Source organism: Entelurus aequoreus, linkage group LG08 (genome assembly GCF_033978785.1).
Source record: "Entelurus aequoreus isolate RoL-2023_Sb linkage group LG08, RoL_Eaeq_v1.1, whole genome shotgun sequence".
Taxonomy (NCBI): domain Eukaryota; kingdom Metazoa; phylum Chordata; class Actinopteri; order Syngnathiformes; family Syngnathidae; genus Entelurus; species Entelurus aequoreus.
The window spans coordinates 3,922,398-3,948,408 of NC_084738.1; positions in this window are offsets into that span (position 1 = coordinate 3,922,398).

Consider the following 26,011-nt stretch of genomic DNA (forward strand, 5'->3'; position numbering starts at 1 on the left):
AGCACAACCAGAATTATTCCGTACATTAGGCGCACCCGGTTATAAGGCGCACTGTCGAGTTTTGAGAAAATGAAAAGATTTTAATTGCGCCTTATAGTCCGAAAAATACAGTATATATACTGTATGTACATATATATATATATATATATATATATATATATATATATATATATATATATATATATATATATATATATATATATATATATATATATATATATATATATATATATATATTGAATGGGGTAAGACTGCATCTGTTTAAGTCTGCTAAAAACAAAACAAATACTTCCCAAAGCTACTTTTTTTGGCTATATATCAAAATATATATCAAAATAATAATAATATGACTCCTTTAATGCGCCTTATAATCCAGTGCACCTTTTGTATGAAAAAAAAACCTGACCAGACCCGCTCATCGGCAGTGCGCCTTCTAATCCGGTGCGCCCTATGGTCCAGAAAATATGGTACACAAATCAGAGACAAAACATGTACCTCCACATTTGTTGACTTTAAGCCAAAAGCCAAAACAAAACAAAAATCGAATAAAATAGAACAATTTTACTAGTTTTTTAAATATAATAATTATATTAAAAATAATAATAATAATAATTTTAAAAAAATATATATATAATAATAATAATAATAATAATAATTAAACAAAACATTTATCTTCGCATTTGGTGAGTTTTTAATTCTGCCAAAAACCCAACAAAAAATTGAATAAAATGTAAATAAACATAACCATCACATGTTATGTGGACCACAAAACAAAAATCTAATAAAATACAAAACATTTTACTAGTTGTTTTTAGTGTTTGCAATTTAGAAAAAAAATTATAATAATATGATGTTCCTTGTGCAGCCCTTTGAGACACTCTTGATTTAGGGCTATATAAGTCAACTTTGATTGACTGATTGATTTAATGCGCCTTATAATGCGGTGAGCCTTTTGTATGAGAAAAAAAAAAAGATAAGTATAACCCTCTTCTTATCATTTATTTAGGTGAGATCAAAAAGAGATTGATTAGACAAGTTGATTAATCGCTCATTTTTAATCCCTTGACATCCACCTTTGTGGTAGAGATGTCCGATAATATCGGACTGCCGATATCATCAGCCGATAAATATTTTAAAATGTAATATCGGAAATGCTTTAAAATGTAATATCGGAAATTGTCGGTATCGGTTTCGAAATGATCGGTATCGGCTTCAAAAAGTACAATTTTCATTTCGCCATGTACCAAATAAAATAGCTTCGAGGTCGGTAAGCACAACCAAAATGATTCCGTACATTAGGCGCGCCCGGTTATAAGGCGCACTGTCGAGTTTTGAGAAAATGAAAGGATTTTAAGTGCGCCTTGTAGTCCGAAAAATACGGTACCTTACTCATTATGGCAGTACATCATGTACTTTTGTAAATATGGATCTTGGGCTTGGGATCCCTTGCTTATAGTCTATCAAAAATGACTGCCTCAGTTCCAGCCAGGTCTCCCTGTCCTTCGAATTCTTAGCAACAAGTGTGATCCAAACTTCCTATTCCCTCACAACAAATCTGCCTGGCAACAAGCAACCTATTCCCCCCCCCTATCAAATCCATCAGTACAATTTATGAATCCAAGATAAAGTACTTCACATTACAGTACTAGAGGCACTTTGTATTGATACAATAGTGCATAAATACCGCCGCACTTTCACTGCAGTGTCAAGCCGGCTCCGGCTGTCGTGGATATTTTGCTGACGCTCATATATCTACCGGAGGAAGAAAAAAAAAGTTGCGACTCAGTGTTTTACACAGCAGATATAGACAAGGAGAAGACACTTATTGTGCACGGGAGCAACAGACCCTGACTTTTTTATTTTTTTAAAATTTTAATCCCTGATGCGCTGCTAGGGAAAACTGTCGCAGGAATACAATGAGCAACCTTGCAGAAATCAATGAATTCATAATGAGGTATGTGCAATAACTTTACTGTCATGCCTGGGAGCCTTCATTGGGTACGCCAGGACCATTGCACCACGTGTGCAGGAGCCACATTCTGGGGCCACCGTACACAAGACTCCTAAACCCCAATGTTGCCGCCCCATACACACACACTTGTGTGTTTACGTGCACTGAAAAAACTAATTATTGCATGGATTTGGTTAAAAACAGCTTTTAAAAACGCATGTAAAAAATGTACTTTTTAAAGATGTGAAGTGAATGATATTTATTAGGGATGTCCGATAATGGCTTTTTGCCGATATCCGATATTCCGATATTGTCCAACTCTTTAATTACCGATACTGATATCAACCGATATATGCAGTGGTGGAATTAACACATTATTATGCCTAATTTGGACAATCAGGTATGGTGAAGATAAGGTACTTTTAAAAAAATTTGTAAAATAAGATAAATAAATTAAAAACATTTTCTTGAATAAAAAAGAAAGTACAACAATATAAAAACAGTTACATAGAAACTAGTAATGAATGAAAATGAGTAAAATTAACTGTTAAAGGTTAGTACTATTAGTGGAGCAGCAGCACGCACAATCATGTGTGCTTACGGACTGTATCCCTTGCAGACTGTATTGATATATATTGATATATAATGTAGGAAGCAGAATATTGATAACAGAAAGAAATGGGGGGAGGGAGGTTTTTTGGGTTGGTGCACTAATTGTAAGTGTATCTTGTGTTTTTTATATGGATTTAATTAAAAAAAATAAAAATAAAAAAAAACAAAAAAAAACGATACCGATAATAAAAAAAACGATACCGATAATTTCCGATATTACATTTTAACGCATATATCGGCCGATAATATCGGACATCTCTAATATTTATACAGTGCTTTTCTCTAGTGACTCAAAGCGCTTTTACATAGTGAAACCCGATATCTAGGTTACATTGAAACCAGTGTGGGTGGCACTGGGAGCGGGTGGGTAAAGTGTCTTGCCCAATGACACAATGGCAGTGACTAGGATGGCGCCTTATAATCCGGTGCGCCCTATGGTCCAGAAAATACGGTACACAAATCAGAGACAAAACAACAAAATATATAATAAAATAGAAACATTTTACTAGTTTTTTTAATATAAAAAATAAACAAAACATTTATCTGCGCATTTGGTGAGTTTCTAATCCTGCCAAAAACCCAACAAAAAATGTAATAAAATGTAAATAAACACAACGGTGGAGGTTGCCCTCCCGTGGGTTCCCCTGATCACGACAGAGCCTCTTGTAAGCCCGGTAGTCAGGTTTGACAATTGTTTTATTTGGGCACACGCCACGACATCACACTGCTCTGAGACTTTTCAGTCTTTGTTTTTAGTCCTTCTCTCTGCGTGTCTCTCTCTCGCTCCAACTCCAACCCTGTGTCTCACTCCGGCTGCTGCTAATAAGGGCGACAGGTGATTAGATAATCAGCCCCAGCTGGGCAATCCACTCACCTGCCGCTGGCTTTGAGGCCAGGCCTTACACACCATGCTCCGCGGCAGGCCCGCAGACCACGCCCCCCTCCACAACAACTTATCATGCAAAGTTTTCTAACCGACATAAATAATGATTAAATAAAACACGTACATCTCCACATTTGGCGAGTTTTTAACCCTGCCAAAAATCGACAAAGTATTCATAACATGGAAAAAAGAACCACCATCACATGTTATGTAGACCACAAGGAAGTGTTTGCAATTTACAAAAAAAATCATAATAATATGAGTCCTTTGTGCAGCCCTTTGAGACACTCGTGATGTAGAGCTATGTAAGTAAACTTTGATTGATTGATTGATTTATTGCGCCTTATAATCCGGTGCACCTTTTGTATGAAAAAAAAAAACCTGACCAGACCCGCTCATCGGCAGTGCGTCTTCTAATCCGGTGCGCCCTATGGTCCAGAAAATACGGTACACAAATCAGAGACAAAACATGTACCTCCACATTTGTTGACTTTAAGCCAAAAGCCAAAACAAAACAAAAATCTAATAAAATAGAAACATTTTACTAGTTTTTTTAATATAATAATTATATTAAAAATAATAATAATAATAATTTAAAAAATATATATATAATAATAATAATAATAATAATTAAACAAAACATTTATCTCCGCATTTGGTGAGTTTTTAATTCTGCCAAAAACCCAACAAAAAATTGAATAAAATGTAAATAAACATAACCATCACATGTTATGTAGACCACAAAACAAAAATCTAATAAAATAGAAACATTTTACTAGTTGTTTTTAGTGTTTGCAATTTAGAATTTTTTTTATAATAATATGACCCCTTTGTGCAGCCCTTTGAGACACTCTTGATTTAGGGCTATATAAGTCAACTTTGATTGACTGATTGATTTAATGCGCCTTATAATCCGGTGCGCCTTTTGTATGGGAACAAAAAAAACCTGACTCGACCCGCTCATCGGCAGTGCGCCCTATGGTCCTTAAAAACTCAAAGGAAAAGTTTAACAGCACAAATGTATCACAATTGAATGGAAGTTGCGTTAACTTCTCCCAGGTCACATATTTCGAGCATCCAATCAATCAATCTATCAATCAAAGTATGTTTATGTAGCCCTAAATCACAAGTGTCTCAAAGGGCTGCACGAGCCTCAACGACATCCTGGGCTCGGATCGCATATCAAAAGAGAATGAAAGTAACATTCAGACTTAGACTTAGACAAACTTTAATGATCTACAAGGGAAATTGTTCCACACAGTAGCTCAGTTACAAAGGATGGAAAGGGTAAGAAGGATGGAAAGGACAATGCAGGTATAAAGTAGACTAAAAATGTACCTGTGGAAGTTGCGTCCTCGCAGTCCCACTGTCAGACACGGCACAGGAGCCAAGCGTGCAGGTTTTAATAATAATGCTTTCACAAAATTTTTCAGTCACGTCCGTATCCTCTCTGTTCTCCTGCTCCCGGCCGCTTACTGTTAAAGACAACAGATGATTAGATTAACACGTACCACCTGTGAAATCTAATCGCCTGCCAGCTGTGTCTCGCCGTCAGTATTGCCACGCCCCCCGTCTGATGGTGCTCTGTCCTCAGCACCATGGACAGAGGCGGTGACCTTTGCTCCTGCTGGCAGCGCTGGCCACACCTCCCTCCACAGTACCGTAGTAGCAATACAAAATATAACATATATGTAATATTTACATAATACAGTATATGATATATACCAGGGGTCACCAACGCGGTGCCCGCGGGCACCAGGTAGCCCGTAAGGACCAGATGAGTAGCCCGCTGGCCTGTTCTAAAAATAGCTCAAATAGCAGCACTTACCAGTGAGCTGCCTCTATTTTTTAAATTTTATTTATTTACTAGCAAGCTGGTCTCGCTTTGCTCGACATTTTTAATTCTAAGAGAGACAAAACTCAAATAGAATTTGAAAATCCAAGAAAATATTTTAAAGACTTGGTCTTCACTTGTTTAAATAAATTCATTAATTTTTTTACTTTGCTTCTTATAACTTTCAGAAAGACAATTTTAGAGAAAAAATACAACCTTAAAAATTATTTTAGGATTTTTAAACACATATACCTTTTTGCCTTTTAAATTCCTTCCTCTTCTTTCCTGACAATTTAAATCAATGTTCAAGTAAAAAAAAATTTTTTTATTGTAAAGAATAATAAATACATTTTAATTTAATTCTTCATTTTAGCTTCTGTTTTTTCGACGGAGAATATTTGTGAAATATTTCTTCAAACTTATTATGATTAAAATTCAAAAAAATTATTCTGGAAAATCTAGAAAATCTGTACAATCAAATGTAAATCTTATTTCAAAGTCTTTTGAATTTATTTTAAAATTTTTGTTCTGGAAAATCTAGAAGAAATAATGATTTGTCTTTGCTAGAAATATAGCTTGGTCCAATTTGTTATATATTTTAACAAAGTGTAGATTGGATTTTAACCTATTTAAAACATGTCATCAAAATTCTAAAATTAATCTTAATCAGGAAAAATTACTAATGATGTTCCATAAATTCTTTTTTTAATTTTTTCAAAAAGATTCAAATTAGCTAGTTTTTCTCTTCTTTTTTTCGGTAGAATTTTGAATTTTAAAGAGTCGAAATTGAAGATAAACTATGTTTCAACATTTAATTGTCATTTGTTTCGTGTTTTCTCCTCTTTTAAACCGTTCAATTAAGTGTAAATATCATTAATTATTAATAATAACATAGAGTTAAAGGCAAATTGAGCAAATTGGCTATTTCTGGCAATTTATTTAAGTGTGTATCAAACTGGTAGCCCTTCGCATTAATCACTACCCAAGAAGTAGCTCTTGGTTTCAAAAAGGTTGGTGACCCCTGATATATACTAATATATTATATGTTTGTATCGTATATACAATATATAACAATTACCTTGTACAATATTACAGTATATGTAACAGCTGCAGCATAAAATAAAGAGTAGATCCCGCAGAAAATAGACGTTATAAACAAAGAGAGGTAGCTAACATAGAAGGTGTCAAAATGTGTGTTCCAAACACCGCCAGCTCTTCCGACCTTCTCAAACAATGGCTTCTCTTTAAACCGTATAAATCCCCCCACAAAGCCTCAGACAGTCTGGCCTGTAATTGTGATTAAAGCTGATGGAAGCAGCCTTGTAAAAAGTGCTAGAAATACTAGCTAACACAAGTACCGGGGGCACGCACTTTAAATCTCCCGCCTTCTCAAATGTTCCATCATAAATAGATGAAAGAGCAAAGAATATGTTTTTAACATTGCAAATGTGGCCTTTGGAGTTACATTATCTTTAAAGGCCACGCGTGCGGAGACGCTTCCTCCGCTCCATCGTGGCTTTAAAAAAAAAAACCAAAAAAACAACAAGTAAAAAAAAAAAAAAGAAGTGAGAAATAGCGAGAAATAGAAGCCAGCCTTTCCCTCGGTGGAAAATCATTACACCATCTGAGTATGCTGCGCCCGGGCTTGCTGACTGTTATTGCGCCATTAATAACTTTTTGGGCTGCCAAACAGACATCATCAAGGCTTTGCTCGGAGGGGGAGTCGCTAAATTAAAACCATCAGTGTTGCTTTGCGTCCTTTTCTCATCGTTTTCCTTCCTAGCTGTCACATTTATGTGGAGAGGTTTATTTTATTTTTTTTTCTTTGTTTTTAAACATCTGGCTCATGCAAACTCACATTGCAGGCTCCAAACCCAGAAAAAAATTAAACAAAAATGGACGAGGGGCGGTTTAAAAAAAATCAAAGCAATGAGGAAAAAATTGCTTTGATAAAAATATGGAAAATTTTGGCTAATGTAAGCTCATATTAACTTTAATAGAGTGGAACGTCAGTAGTTTGATCAAATAATAAAGAAAACAAGTACAAAGGGATTAAAAATCTTGTCAAAAATAATATGTTAAAGGCCTACTGAAATGATTTTTTTAAAATTTAAACGGGAATAGCAGATCCATTCTATGTGTCATACTTGATCATTTCGCGATATTGCCATATTTTTGCTGAAAGGATTTTAGTAGAGAAAATCGACGATAAAGTTTGCAACTTTTGCTCGCTGATAAAAAAAAGCTAACGGAAGTAGCGTGACGTCACAGGAGCTAGTATTCCTCACAATTCCCCGTTGTTTACAATGGAGCGAGAGAGATTCGGACCGAGAAAGTGACGATTACCCCATTAATTTGAGCGAGGATGAAAGATTCGTAGATGAGGAACGTTACAGTGAAGGACTTGAGAGGCAGTGATGGACGTATCTTTTTTCGCTCTGACCGTAACTTAGGTACAAGCTGGCTCATTGGATTCCACACTCTCTCCTGTTTCTATTGTGGATCACGGATTTGTATTTTAAACCACCTGGGATACTATATCCTCTTGAAAATGAGAGTCGAGAACGCGAAATGGACATTTAAAGTGACTTTTATCTCAAGACAATACATCGGTGACACACTTAGCTACTGAGCTAACGTGTTAGCATCGTTCTCAAATGAAGATAGAAACAAAACAAATAAACCCCTGACTGGAAGGATAGACAGAAGACCAACAATACTATTAAACCATGTACATGTAACTACACGGTTAAAAATTCTCAGCCTGGTAAGGCTTAACTATACTGTTGCTAACGACACTAAGGCTAATTTAGCAACTTAGCAACCGGACCTCACAGAACTATGTACTCTCTCCTTTTTCTATTGTGGATCACGGATTTGTATTTTAAACCACCTGGGATACTATATCCTCTTGAAAATGAGAGTCGAGAACGCGAAATGGACATTCAGTGCCTTTTATCTCCACGACAATACATCGGCGAAACGCTTTAGCTACGAGCTAACGTGATAGCATCGTGCTTTAACTGCATATAGAAACAAAATAAATAAACCCTGACTGGAAGGATGGATAGAAAATCAACAATACTATTAAACCGTGGACATGTAAATACACGGTTAATGCTTTCCAGGCTGGCGAAGGTTAACAATGCTGTGCTAACGACGCCATTGAAGCCTACTTAGCAACCGGACCGCACAGAGCTATGCTAAAAACATTAGCTCTCCACCTACGCCAGCCAGCCCTCATCTGCTCATCAACACCGTGCTCACCTGCGTTCCAGCGATCGGCGGAAGGACGAAGGACTTCACCCGATGCGTTTGGCGGCCCGGAGACGTAGGAAGTCAAGGTGAGGTCGCCGGCTAGCACGTCTGCTCTCCAACAAAGTCCTCCTGGTTGTGTTGCTGATCCCACCTACAACTGTCTTCTTTGCAGCCTTCATTGTTCATTAAACAAATTGCAAAAGATGTCCAGAATACTGTGGAATTATGAAATGAAAACAGAGCTTTTTGTATAGGATTCTACGGGGGTACCATAACTTCCGTTAAACTGACTACGTCACGCGCATACGTCATCATACCGCGACGTTTCAGCGGATATTTCCCGGGAAATTTTAAATGTCACTTTATAAGTTAACCCGGCCGTATTGGCATGTGTTGCAATGTTAAGATTTCATCATTGATGTATAAACTATCGGACTGCGTGGTCGCTAGTAGTGGCTTTCAGTAGGCCTTTAATTCCAAATTAATTGCAACAAAAATCAAGTAAATAAAAAATACACAGACGGTAATTGCTGTGATTAAACAAATCTATAAAAGGGCTAAAAATATGAATCAAAACACAAAAAAATAAAACACCGGAAAATTAGCAAACACAACAATGTATAACTAATAATAAAAGCAATAAAATCGACATCAATAATAACACCCACGTCCTCGCTAACGACGGTTAAAGTCGCAATTAAAAGGGAACGCCACAAGTGGCCTACACTCTACACCGCTGCCAGATCCCCAGCGTTATTATGATGTATGGTCGCCATGGAAACCGTACTTGGGATCCAACGAAGGGCGGCTTTAGTGGTAAGACAAGAGCGGTTGTATGTAAGGATGGTAGGAACCAACACGCGGAAAGACTACTTGTCCTAATCTGTGAAATTGGATACATTTGAATTGGCTGGGAAATTGGATTAGATTGTATAAGGGGAGAGCTAGTTCTGGTGTGAAAGAATGGATGCGCTTGTTATGGTATTCAAAGAAACCCTGGTACAGTGCACTATATGGAGGGGCTTCCAGTGGGAGCTTTGGGGAGGTTGAAGTGTCAGCCTGATGAGAGAGTGCGTGGGATAGCCGGACGTGGACAATGTAAACATCAAGACCGGCTTTGTCTCAAGTTTTTCTTCGCCCACGCGCTCAAGTCCTGGCTTAGCTCGCACCTTGACGGCACCTTTGGAGTCAGCTTAGCCTTGGAAAAAGTGCGAACAAGAGTAAAATAATGGCCAACTAACTTAAAGCGTTATACGAGTGTAACCTCAACAGCGTAGCCACGCGTACGCTAATTATTTTATTCATACGGTAATTATTGTATTAGTATGATAATTACTGTATTAGTACGATAATTATAGTATTCATACGCTAATTAATGTATTAGTACGATAGTTATTGTATTCATAGGCTAATTATTGTATTAGTATGATAATTATTGTATTCATACGCTAATTAATGTATTAGTATGATAGTTTTTGTATTCATAGGCTAATTATTGTATTAGTATGATAGTTATTGTATTCATACGCTAATTATTGTATTAGTATGATAATTACTGTATTCATGCAATAATTGTGGTATTTGTACGATAATTATTGTATTCGTGCGATAATTATTGTATTAGTGCGATAATTACTGTGTTCATACAATATTTATTTTATTCGTACAATGATTATTGTATTCATACGCTAATTGTTGTATTAGTATGATAATTACTGTATTCGTACGATAATTATGGTATTAGAATAGAATAGAGAGTACTTTATTGATCCCTGGGGGAAATTCAGTAGTGCGATAATTACTGTGTTCATACAATAATTATTGTATTCGTACGATAATTATTGTATTTGTGTGATAATTATTGTGTTCATACAATAATTATTGTATTCGTATGATAATTATTGTATTAGTATGATAATTACTGTAGTCATACAATAATCATTGTATTAATACAATAATTATTGTATTCGTACGATAATTATTGCATTAGTATACAATAATTATCGTATTCATACAATAATTTTGTATTCGTATCATAATTACTGTAGTCATACAATAATTATTGTATAACATGATAATTATTGTAACCGCACGATAATTTTTGTATTCGTACGATAATTATTGTATTAGTACGATAATTATTGTATTTGTATGCTAATTATTGTATTAGTACGAAAAATATTGTATTCATACGCTAATTATTGTATTAGTATGATAATTACTGTATTCATGCAATAATTGTTGTATTCGTACGATAATTATGGTATTAGAATAGAATAGAGAGTACTTTATTGATCCCTGGGGGAAATTCATTAGTGCGATAATTACTGTGTTCATACAATGATTGTATTCGTACGATAATTATCGTATTTGTGTGATAATTATTGTGTTCATACAACAATTATTGTATTTGTATGATAATTATTGTATTAGTATGATAATTACTGTAGTCATACAATAATCATTGTATTAATACAATAATTATTGTATTTGTACGTTAACTATTGTATTAGTACAATAATTATTGCATTATTATACAATAATTATCGTATTCATAAAATAATCTTGTATTCGTATGATAATTACTGTAGTCATACAATAATCATTGTATTAATACAATAATTATTGTATTCGTACGCTAACTATTGTATTAGTACGATAATTATTGCATTAGTATACAATAATTATCACATTCATACAATAATTTTGTATTCATATGATAATTACTGTAGTCATACAATAATTATTGTATGAACACGATAATTATTGTAACCCCACGATAATTTTTGTATTCGTACGATAATTATTGTATTAGTACGATAATTATTGTATTCATAGGCTAATTATTGTATTAGTATGATAGTTATTGTATTCATAGGCTAATTATTGTATTAGTACGATAGTTATTGTATTCATACGCTAATTATTGTATTAGTATGATAGTTATTGTATTCACACGCTAATTATTGTATTAGTATGATAATTACTGTATTCATGCAATAATTGTGGTATTTGTACGATAATTATTGTATTCGTGCGATAATTATTGTATTAGTGCGATAATTACTGTGTTCATACAATATTTATTTTATTCGTACAATGATTATTGTATTCATACGCTAATTGTTGTATTAGTATTATAATTACTGTATTCATGCAATAATTGTTGTATTCGTACGATAATTATGGTATTAGAATAGAAGAGAGAGTACTTTATTGATCCCTGGGGGAAATTCATTAGTGCGATAATTACTGTGTTCATACAATAATTATTGTATTCGTACGATAATTATTGTATTTGTGTGATAATTATTGTGTTCATACAATAATTATTGTATTCGTATGATAATTATTGTATTAGTATGATAATTACTGTAGTCATACAATAATCATTGTATTAATACAATAATTATTGTATTTGTACGTTGACTATTGTATTAGTACAATAATTATTGCATTAGTATACAATAATTATTCTATTCATAAAATAATTTTGTATTCGTATGATAATTACTGTAGTCATACAATAATCATTGTATTAATACAATAATTATTGTATTTGTACGCTAACTATTGTATTAGTACGATAATTATTGCATTAGTATACAATAATTATCGTATTCATACAATAATTTTGTATTCGTATGATAATTACTGTAGTCATACAATAATTATTGTATGAACACGATAATTATTGTAACCCCACGATAATTTTTGTATTGTACGATAATTATTGTATTAGTACGATAGTTATTGTATTCATACGCTAATTATTGTATTAGTATGATAGTTATTGTATTCATACGCTAATTATTGTATTAGTATGATAATTACTGTATTCATGCAATAATTGTGGTATTTGTACGATAATTATTGTATTCGTGCGATAATTATTGTATTAGTGCGATAATTACTGTGTTCATACAATATTTATTTTATTCGTACAATGATTATTGTATTCATACGCTAATTGTTGTATTAGTATGATAATTACTGTATTCATGCAATAATTGTTGTATTCGTACGATAATTATGGTATTAGAATAGAAGAGAGAGTACTTTATTGATCCCTGGGGGAAATTCATTAGTGCGATAATTACTGTGTTCATACAATAATTATTGTATTCGTACGATAATTATTGTATTTGTGTGATAATTATTGTGTTCATACAATAATTATTGTATTCGTATGATAATTATTGTATTAGTATGATAATTACTGTAGTCATACAATAATCATTGTATTAATACAATAATTAGTGTATTTGTACGTTAACTATTGTATTAGTACAATAATTATTGCATTATTATACAATAATTATCGTATTCATAAAATAATCTTGTATTCGTATGATAATTACTGTAGTCATACAATAATCATTGTATTAATACAATAATTATTGTATTCGTACGCTAACTATTGTATTAGTACGATAATTATTGCATTAGTATACAATAATTATCACATTCATACAATAATTTTGTATTCATATGATAATTACTGTAGTCATACAATAATTATTGTATGAACACGATAATTATTGTAACCCCACGATAATTTTTGTATTCGTACGATAATTATTGTATTAGTACGATAATTATTGTATTCATAGGCTAATTATTGTATTAGTATGATAGTTATTGTATTCATAGGCTAATTATTGTATTAGTACGATAGTTATTGTATTCATACGCTAATTATTGTATTAGTATGATAGTTATTGTATTCATACGCTAATTATTGTATTAGTATGATAATTACTGTATTCATGCAATAATTGTGGTATTTGTACGATAATTATTGTATTCGTGCGATAATTATTGTATTAGTGCGATAATTACTGTGTTCATACAATATTTATTTTATTCGTACAATGATTATTGTATTCATACGCTAATTGTTGTATTAGTATGATAATTACTGTATTCATGCAATAATTGTTGTATTCGTACGATAATTATGGTATTAGAATAGAAGAGAGAGTACTTTATTGATCCCTGGGGGAAATTCATTAGTGCGATAATTACTGTGTTCATACAATAATTATTGTATTCGTACGATAATTATTGTATTTGTGTGATAATTATTGTGTTCATACAATAATTATTGTATTCGTATGATAATTATTGTATTAGTATGATAATTACTGTAGTCATACAATAATCATTGTATTAATACAATAATTATTGTATTTGTACGTTAACTATTGTATTAGTACAATAATTATTGCATTATTATACAATAATTATCGTATTCATAAAATAATCTTGTATTTGTATGATAATTACTGTAGTCATACAATAATCATTGTATTAATACAATAATTATTGTATTCGTACGCTAACTATTGTATTAGTACGATAATTATTGCATTAGTATACAATAATTATCACATTCATACAATAATTTTGTATTCATATGATAATTACTGTAGTCATACAATAATTATTGTATGAACACGATAATTATTGTAACCCCACGATAATTTTTGTATTCGTACGATAATTATTGTATTAGTACGATAATTATTGTATTCATAGGCTAATTATTGTATTAGTATGATAGTTATTGTATTCATAGGCTAATTATTGTATTAGTACGATAGTTATTGTATTCATACGCTAATTATTGTATTAGTATGATAGTTATTGTATTCATACGCTAATTATTGTATTAGTATGATAATTACTGTATTCATGCAATAATTGTGGTATTTGTATGATAATTATTGTATTCGTGCGATAATTATTGTATTAGTGCGATAATTACTGTGTTCATACAATATTTATTTTATTCGTACAATGATTATTGTATTCATACGCTAATTGTTGTATTAGTATGATAATTACTGTATTCGTACGATAATTATGGTATTAAAATAGAATAGAGAGTACTTTATTGATCCCTGGGGGAAATTCATTAGTGCGATAATTACTGTGTTCATACAATAATTATTGTATTCGTACGATAATTATTGTATTTGTGTGATAATTATTGTGTTCATACAATAATTATTGTATTCGTATGATAATTATTGTATTAGTATGATAATTACTGTAGTCATACAATAATCATTGTATTAATACAATAATTATTGTATTCGTACGATAATTATTGCATTAGTATACAATAATTATCGTATTCATACAATAATTTTGTATTCGTATCATAATTACTGTAGTCATACAATAATTATTGTATAACATGATAATTATTGTAACCGCACGATAATTTTTGTATTCGTACGATAATTATTGTATTAGTACGATAATTATTGTATTTGTATGCTAATTATTGTATTAGTACGAAAAATATTGTATTCATACGCTAATTATTGTATTAGTATGATAATTACTGTATTCATGCAATAATTGTTGTATTCGTACGATAATTATGGTATTAGAATAGAATAGAGAGTACTTTATTGATCCCTGGGGGAAATTCATTAGTGCGATAATTACTGTGTTCATACAATAATGATTGTATTCGTACGATAATTATCGTATTTGTGTGATAATTATTGTGTTCATACAACAATTATTGTATTCGTATGATAATTATTGTATTAGTATGATAATTACTGTAGTCATACAATAATCATTGTATTAATACAATAATTATTGTATTTGTACGTTAACTATTGTATTAGTACAATAATTATTGCATTATTATACAATAATTATCGTATTCATAAAATAATCTTGTATTCGTATGATAATTACTGTAGTCATACAATAATCATTGTATTAATACAATAATTATTGTATTCGTACGCTAACTATTGTATTAGTACGATAATTATTGCATTAGTATACAATAATTATCACATTCATACAATAATTTTGTATTCATATGATAATTACTGTAGTCATACAATAATTATTGTATGAACACGATAATTATTGTAACCCCACGATAATTTTTGTATTCGTACGATAATTATTGTATTAGTACGATAATTATTGTATTCATAGGCTAATTATTGTATTAGTATGATAGTTATTGTATTCATAGGCTAATTATTGTATTAGTACGATAGTTATTGTATTCATACGCTAATTATTGTATTAGTATGATAGTTATTGTATTCATACGCTAATTATTGTATTAGTATGATAATTACTGTATTCATGCAATAATTGTGGTATTTGTACGATAATTATTGTATTCGTGCGATAATTATTGTATTAGTGCGATAATTACTGTGTTCATACAATATTTATTTTATTCGTACAATGATTATTGTATTCATACGCTAATTGTTGTATTAGTATGATAATTACTGTATTCATGCAATAATTGTTGTATTCGTACGATAATTATGGTATTAGAATAGAAGAGAGAGTACTTTATTGATCCCTGGGGGAAATTCATTAGTGCGATAATTACTGTGTTCATACAATAATTATTGTATTCGTACGATAATTATTGTATTTGTGTGATAATTATTGTGTTCATACAATAATTATTGTATTCGTATGATAATTATTGTATTAGTATGATAATTACTGTAGTCATACAATAATCATTGTATTAATACAATAATTATTGTATTTGTACGTTGACTATTGTATTAGTACAATAATTATTGCATTAGTATACAATAATTATTGTATTCATAAAATAATTTTGTATTCGTATGATAATTACTGTAGTCATACAATAATCATTGTATTAATACAATAATTATTGTATTTGTACTCTAACTATTGTATTAGTACGATAATTATTGCATTAGTATACAATAATTATCGTATTCATACAATAATTTTGTATTCGTATGATAATTACTGTAGTCATACAATAATTATTGTATGAACACGATAATTATTGTAACCCCACGATAATTTTTGTATTGTACGATAATTATTGTATTAGTACGATAGTTATTGTATTCATACGCTAATTATTGTATTAGTATGATAGTTATTGTATTCATACGCTAATTATTGTATTAGTATGATAATTACTGTATTCATGCAATAATTGTGGTATTTGTACGATAATTATTGTATTCGTGCGATAATTATTGTATTAGTGCGATAATTACTGTGTTCATACAATATTTATTTTATTCGTACAATGATTATTGTATTCATACGCTAATTGTTGTATTAGTATGATAACTACTGTATTCATGCAATAATTTTTGTATTCGTACGATAATTATGGTATTAGAATAGAAGAGAGAGTACTTTATTGATCCCTGGGGGAAATTCATTAGTGCGATAATTACTGTGTTCATACAATATATATTGTATTCGTACGATAATTATTGTATTTGTGTGATAATTATTGTGTTCATACAACAATTATTGTATTCGTATGATAATTATTGTATTAGTATGATAATTACTGTAGTCATACAATAATCATTGTATTAATACAATAATTATTGTATTAGTATGATGATTACTGCAGTCATACAATAATCATTGTATTAATACAATAATTACTGTATTCGTACGCTAACTATTGTATTAGTACGATAATTATTGCATTAGTATACAATAATTATCGTATTGATACAATAATTTTGTATTCGTATGATAATTACTGTAGTCGTACAATAATTATTGTATGAACACGATAATTATTGTAATCGCACGATAATTTTTGTATTCGTACGATAATTATTGTATTAGTATGATAATTATTGTATTTGTACGCTAATTATTGTATTAGTATGAAAAATATTGTATTCATACGCTAATTATTGTATTAGTATGATAATTACTGTATTCATGCAATAATTGTTGTATTCGTACGATAATTATGGTATTAGAATAGAATAGAGAGTACTTTATTGATCCCTGGGGGAAATTCATTAGTGCGATAATTACTGTGTTCATACAATAATGATTGTATTCGTATGATAATTATTGTATTAGTATGATAATTACTGTAGTCATACAATAATCATAGTATTAATACAATAATTATTGTATTTGTACGCTAACTATTGTATTAGTACAATAATTATTGCATTAGTATACAATAATTATCGTATTCATACAATAATTTTGTATTCGTATGATAATTACTGTAGTCATACAATAATCATTGTATTAATACAATAATTATTGTATTCGTACGTTAACTATTGTATTAGTACAATAATTATTGCATTAGTATACAATAATTATCGTATTCATACAATAATTTTGTATTCGTATCATAATTACTGTAGTCATACAATAATTATTGTATAACATGATAATTATTGTAACCGCACGATAATTTTTGTATTCGTACGATAATTATTGTATTAGTACGATAATTATTGTATTTGTATGCTAATTATTGTATTAGTACGAAAAATATTGTATTCATACGCTAATTATTGTATTAGTATGATAATTACTGTATTCATGGAATAATTGTTGTATTCGTACGATAATTATGGTATTAGAATAGAATAGAATAGAATAGAGAGTACTTTATTGATCCCTGGGGGAAATTCAGTAGTGCGATAATTACTGTGTTCATACAATAATGATTGTATTCGTACGATAATTATTGTATTTGTGTGATAATTATTGTGTTCATACAACAATTATTGTATTCGTATGATAATTATTGTATTAGTATGATAATTACTGTAGTCATACAATAATCATTGAAATAATACAATAATTATTGTATTCGTACTCTATCTATTGTATTAGTACGACAATTATTGCATTAGTATACAATAATTATCGTATTGATACAATAATTTTGTATTCGTATGATAATTACTGTATTCATACAATAATTTTGTATTCGTATGATAATTACTGTATTCATACAATAATTATTGTATGAACACGATAATTATTGTAACCGCACGATCATTTTTGTATTCGTACGATAATTATTGTATTTGTACGCTAATTATTGTATTTGTACGAAAAATATTGTATTCATACGCTAATTATTGTATTAGTACAATAATTACTGTATTCATACAATCATTACTGTATTTGTTCACTAATTATTTTATTTGTGCAATCATTATTGTATTTGTATGCTAATTAGTGTATTAGTACAATAATTATTGTATTTATACGCTAATTATTGTATTAGTACGATAATTATTGTATTCATATTTTAATTACTGTATTAGTACAATAATTATTGTATTCATACGATAATTATTGTATTTGTACTATAAGTATTGTATTCGTATGGTAATTATTGTATTAGTATGATAATTACTGTATTCATACATTAATTATTGTTGTAACACGTGACTTGGCATTGTCTTGCTGAAATAAGCAGGGGTGTCCATAATAACGTTGCTTGGATGGCAACATATGTTGCTCCAAAAGCTGTATGTACCTTTCAGCATTAATGGTGCCTTCACAGGTGTGTAAGTTACCCATGTCTTGGGCACTAATACACCCCCATACCATCACACATGCTGGCTTTTAACTTTGCGCTTATAACAATCCGGATGGTTCTTTTCCTCTTTGGTCCGGAGGACACGACGTCCACAGTTTCCAAAAACAATTTGAAATGCGGACTCGTCAGACCACAGAACACTTTTCCACTTTGTATCAGTCCATCTTAGATGAGCTCGGGCCCAGCAAAGCCGGCGGCGTTTCTGGGTGTTGTTGATAAATGGCTTTGGCTTTGCATAGGAGAGTTTTAACTTGCACTTACAGATGTAGCGACAAACTGTAGTTACTGACAGTGGTTTTCTGAGGTGTCCCTGCGGTGATATCCTTTACACACTGATGTCGCTTTTTGATGCAGTACCGCCTGAGGGATGGAAGGTCACGGGCTTAGCTGCTTACGTGCAGTGATTTCTCCAGATTCCCTGAACCCTTTGATGATATTACAGACCGTAGATGGTTGAAATCCCTAAATTTCTTGCAATAGCTCGTTGAGAAATGTTGTTCTTAAACAATTTGCTCACGCATTTGTCCACAAAGTGGTGACCCTCGCCCCGTCCTTGTTTGCGAATGACTGAGCATTTCATGGAAGCTGCTTTTATACCCAATCATGGCACCCCACCTGTTCCCAATTAGCCTGTCCACCTGTGGGATGTTCCAAATAAGTGTTGGATGAGCATTCCTCAACTTTCTCAGTCTTTTTTGCCACTTGTGCCAGCTTTTTGGAAGCATCGCATCCCAAATGAGCTAATATTTGCAAAAAAATAACAACTTTTTTCTTGTCTTTGCAGTCTATTCAATTGAATATAAGTTGAAAAGGATTTGCAAATCATTGTATTCTGTTTTTATTTACCATTTACACAACGTGCCAACTTCACCGCTTTTGGGTTTTGTACGTCCCACACATTAAACTCACTCAAGTCAACATGTTTGAAAAGGAGTCGGAAGGAGCATAGCTTATTTAATCCTATCCTTTCTCCATGTCGTAGCAATTACAAATAGTTTCTTTCTAGTGTTGGGACTAACGCGTTAGTGTAACGCCGTTAGTTTCGGCGGTAACTAGTAATCTAACGCGTTATTTTTTATATTCAGTAACTCAGTTACCGTTACTACATGATGCGTTGCTGTGTTATTTTACGTTATTTTTTATGTAGTATCGGCTAGAACAGGGGTCGGCAACCCAAAATGTTGAAAGAGCCATATTGGACCAAAAATACAAAAACAAATCTGTCTGGAGCCGCAACAAATTAGAAGCCATATTACATAGAGATAGTGTGTCATGAGATATAAATTGAATTAAGATGACTTAAAGGAAGCTAAATGAGCTCAAATATAGCTACAAATGAGGCATAATGATGCAATATGTACATATAGCTAGCCTAAATAGCATGTTAGCATCGATTAGCTTGCAGTCATGCAGTGACCAAATATGCCCGATTAGCACTCCACACAAGTCAATAACGTCAACAAAACTCACCTTTGTGCATTCACGCACAACGTTAAAGGTTTGGTGGACCAAATGAGACAGAAAAAGAAGTGGCATAAAACACGTCCTAGAAGGTCGGAGAAAGTTACCCATGTAAACAAACTAAGGTGAGTTCAAGGACCGCCAAAATTAGTGGGACAAAACGGCGCTCGCCAAATACTCGAATCAGTGAAGCCTGTTTAATATAAACAATGTGCTTTATAACAATTAGGGAGGTTTGTGTCATGTTTGTCCTCCTACAGAAACCATACTAAAACAAAAATTATTATTTTTTCCCCTCATCTTTTTCCATTTTTCATACATTTTTGAAAAATCTCCAGAGAGCCACTAGGGCGGCGCTCTAGAGCCGCGGGTTGCCGACCCCTGGGCTGCGGGCAGCGCTGCGGTGGAAAAGAAAAGGCGTGCTTTCTGTGGGTGGGGGCGGGCGGGGGGGACTCCCATACCGTAGTTGAGGAGCGCAGGGGAGACGTTCCTTCGGCGCTAACAACCTTCACTTTACCCGGAAGTGGGTCTTTACAGCTGAGGGTGACGAAGCCGGCGGTTTGTTGCAACTTTGTGACTTTATTGGACGCAGCCATCCACCAAGTTAGAGCACCTGCACGCACTCACTGTCGCCGCTCGCTCACCTCTCTCGCCCACTCACTCACTGACGTCACTCACCTCACATGTTGTCATATCTTAAAGGGCCACACACACATACGCTACTATCATAACAACTAACAAGACATCATGGCGAAGCCAGAAGTCGAGTTTTTTAACATGGAGATATTCTCAATACTTTTCTTTTGTCGAGCACAAAGAAAATAACATTTGAGTTAAATGTAAGTTGTGTCTTGGATCAAAGATCCTATCTACTTCAAGTTAAAGTTAAAGTGCCATTATGTTGCAGCTATTTAAAATAGTTTTGTCAATTTGTTCTGGCCTGAAATGGAAACATATCTTTGTCTTTGTGTGTTGTATGTAGACCAGGGGTCACCAACGCGGTGCCCATGGGCACCAGGTAGCCCGTAAGGACCAGATGAGTAGCCCACTGGCCTGTTCTAAAAATAGCTCAAATAGCAGCACTTACCAGTGAGCTGCATCTATTTTTTAAATTGTATTTATTTACTAGCAAGCTGGTCTCGCTTTGCCCGACATTTTTAATTCTAAGAGAGACAAAACTCAAATAGAATTTGAAAATCCAAGAAAATATTTGAAAGACTTGGTCTTCACTTGTTTAAATAAATTCATTCATTTTTTTACTTTGCTTCTTATAACTTTCAGAAAGACAATTTTAGAGAAAAAATACAACCTTAAAAATGATTTTAGGATTTTTAAACACATATACCTTTTTACCTTTTAAATTCCTTCCTTTTCTTTCCTGACAATTTAAATCAATGTTCAAGTAAAAAAAAAATTTTTATTGTTAAGAATAATAAATAGATTTTAATTAAATTCTTCATTTTAGCTTCTGTTTTTCCGACGAAGAATATTCGTGAAATATTTCTTCAAACTTATTATGATTAAAATTCAAAAAAATTATTCTGGCAAATCCAGAAAATCTGTAGAATCAAATTTAAATCTTATTTCAAAGTCTTTTGAATATTTTTTTTTAAATTTTTGTTCTGGAAAATCTAGAAAAAACAGTCATTTGTCTTTGTTAGAAATATAGCTTGGTTCCAATTTGCTATATACTCTAAAAAAAGTGAGTTTGGATTTTAAACCTATTTAAAACATGTCATCAAAATTGTAAAATTAATCTTAATCAGGAAAAATTACTAATTAAATAAGTTTTTCTCTTCTTATTTTCGGTTGAATTTTGAATTTTAAAGAGTCGAAATTGAAGACAAACTCTGTTTCAAAATTTAATTGTAATTTTTTTCATGTTTTCTCCTCTTTTAAGCCGTTCAATTAAGTGTAAATATCATTTATTATTAATAATAACAGTTAAAGGTAAATTGAGCAAATTGGCTAGTTCAGGCAATGTATCAAACTGGTAGCCCTTCGCATTAATCACTACCCAACAAGTAGCTCTTGCTTTCAAAAAGGTTGGTGACCCCTGATGTAGACCACATTGCTTTCTGAGTTGAGTGATGCAAATGCATGTCAAGTTGATCAACACATTGTATTATTCTCCAGTGCAATAACAGGACTGAAATGAAGGCTAAAAAGGCATTAATGGGAGGCTTAAAAAAAAGGGGGAAAAAAGAAGTAACTAAATAGTTACTTTTCACAGTAACGCATTACTTTTTGGTGTGAGTAACTGAGTTAGTAACTGAGTTACTTTTGAAATAAAGTAACTAGTAACTGCAACTAGTTACTGTTTTTCAGTAACTAACCCAACACTGTTTATTTCATACTCTGGATAAAATGCAAAAATATATGCCTCAACATTAAAAAAAAAAAAAAGATCATAATTTCGCCTCCACGGGCGTTGCAGTAATTCTGGGAGTAAACATCGACAAATCAGAGCGCGTGAGTCTCCATTTGCAACACTCCGCTCGGCCGTAATGAGCCCAACTAGTAATTAACCGGTGCCACCCGGGGGTAGAAGGTGCTTGGCGGTACATAGGTAGGGGGGGGCGGGGGGGGGGTTAGCCGGTCCAAATGGGGCTGATAATGAAATCAGATACGGTCCCTGCGGCTCAGCCTGGCCATGCCACTGCTGTCAATGCACCACGGATCACGACACTTACTAAACATACTAAGCCTTTATGAGGTGCACCTGAACAAGCCACACTAATGCGAGGCTATTTGTGTACAATGTGACTAATCTGCACTGCAACTGTACTTCATGTTTGCTTAGCGTTGGTCAATTTGTACGTAAATACCCCTTAAACCTGATTTATTTTGTTGTTTAATGTGCACGTTTCATCTGCACATACACACACAAAAAAACAGGACCGGTGATGTGAATTTTTGCTCCCTTTGCGGTCTTAAGGATGAACCGCCGTGGCACTTCCTGTCCCTGCGCTCCACTTCCTTCAATTATGTCATAATTGCGGTCCTCCGACTGCACTGGGAGCTGCTCGTCGTGTTTCCACCCGCTCGTGTACACAATCAGGTCACCAAAATAGTACAAACCCCGTTTCCATATGAGTTGGGAAATTGTGTTAGATGTAAATATAAACGGAATCCTTTTTTGCAAATCCTTTTCAAGCCATATTCAATTGAATGCACTACAAAGACAACATATTTGATGTCCAAACTCAAAAACTTTTTTTTTTTTTTGCAAATAATAATTAACTTTAGAATTTCATGGCTGCAACACGTGCCAAAGTAGTTGGGAAAGGGCATGTTCACCACTGTGTTACATGGCCTTTCCTTTTAACAACACTCAGTAAAGGTTTGGGAACTGAGGAGACACATTTTTGAAGCTTCTCAGGTGGAATTCTTTCCCATTCTTGCTTGATGTACAGCTTAAGTTGTTCAACAGTCCGGGGGTCTCCATTGTGCTATTTTAGGCTTCATAATGCGCCACACATTTTCAATGTCTGGACTACAGGCAGGCCAGTCTAGTACCCGCACTCTTTTACTATGAAGCCACGTTGATGTAACACGTGGCTTGGCATTGTCTTGCTGAAATAAGCAGGGGCGTCCATGGTAACGTTGCTTGGATGGCAACATATGTTGCTCCAAAACCTGTATGTACCTTTCAGCATTAATGGCACCTTCACAGATGTGTAAGTTACCCATGTCTTGGACACTAATACACCCCCATACCATCACACATGCTGGCTTTTCAACTTTGCTCCTATAACAATCCGGATGGTTCTTTTCCTCTTTGGTCCGGAGGACACCACGTCCACATTTTCCAAAAACAATTTGAAATGTGGACTCGTCAGACCACGGAACACTTTTCCACTTTGTATCAGTCCATCTTAGATGAGCTCAGGCCCAGCGAAGCCGACGGCATTTCTGGGTGTTGTTGATAAACGGTTTTCGCCTTGCATAGGAGAGTTTTAACTTGCACTTACAGATGTAGCAACTGTTGGAAGCAGATCAGAATCATATCCATATTTAAGTGTTACTTCTTTCTAAACTCCTATAGTCATATAAAGAATAGCTAGTATTCTTCCTTCTTTTGAGTCTCATAGTAAGGTTTTGGCCTTTTAGATTGGAATGTGTCAGAGTAGAGATAACTCGGAGTAGTCTAAACAAAGGGAGTGGGGGCGGGGGACAGAGGGAAGATCACGGGACTTCCGGGGGTTTGAGGGGAGACCGATCTAGACCGATCTGGACCGGGCTGGGGAACGCTGGTGTGCTGGATTGGTCTCAGTTTGTCCTCTAAGCTTGGAGAATAAACCACAAAATACCAACTGCTGCCTGTTGATTGAATATAAACATCAGCTTATTGCCATAAAAACAATCTGGGAGAGACTAGCAATTTGAATTCCCCATTGGAGGAATGCTGGTCAACGCAACACGACCAACTGTAGTTACTGACAGTGGGTTTCTGAAGTGTTCCTGAGCCCATGTGGTGATATCCTTTACACACTGATGTCGCTTGTTGATGCAGTACAGCCTGAGGGATGGAAGGTCACGGGCTTAGCTGCTTATGTGCAGTGATTTCTCCAGATTCTCTGATGATATGATTTGATATTATGGAGCGTAGATGGTGAAATCCCTAAATTCCTTGCAATAGCTGGTTGAGAAAGGTTTTTCTTAAACTGTTCAACGATTTGCTCGCGCATTTGTTGACAAAGTGGTGACCCTCGCCCCCATCCTTGTTTGTGAATGACTGAGCATTTCATGGAATCTACTTTTATACCCAATCATGGCACCCACCCGTTCGCAATTAGCCTGTTCACCTGTGGGATGTTCCAAATAAGTGTTTGATGAGCATTCCTCAACTTTATCAGTATTTATTGCCACCTTTCCCAACTTCTTTGTCACGTGTTGCTGCCATCAAATTCTAAAGTTAATGATTATTTGCAACAAAAAAAAAATGTTTATGAGTTTGAACATCAAATATGTTGTCTTTGTAGCATATTCAACTGAATATGGCTTGAAAATGATTTGCAAATCATTGTATTCCGTTTATATTTACATCTAACACAATTTCCCAACTCATATGGAAACGGGGTTTGTACTAAGAACTAGGTGCAGAATAGAATGCGTGCGAGTGAAAACAAAAGTTGTGTTTTAAATCATTTGAATGGTTCTGTTACTCTGCAAAACTCGTATTGCGTAACAGGTTTGCCCGTTTCGTCAGTGCTTGGGCCCCCAAAACGCCACAGTTTTAACATGTAATATGCCTTTTTAAAAGAAAATTAAACTTTAGAAAAATAGTTTGAAAAACAAAACAATAAAATGTACCACAAACTAGAGATGTCTGATAATGGCTTTTTTGCTGATATCCGATATTCCGATATTTTCCAACTCTTAATTACAAATACCGATATCAACCGATACCGATATATACAGTCGTGGAATTAACACATTATTATGCCTAATTTTGTTGTGATGCCCCGCTGGATGTCCGGGCAAGCGATCAAATGTTTGGAAGCCAAAGCTGCGTACTCACGGTAGCGCGTCTGCTATCCAACTCAAAGTCCTCCTGGTTGTGTTGCTGCAGCCGGCCGCTAATACACCGCTTCCCACCTACAGCTTTCTTCTTTGCTGTCT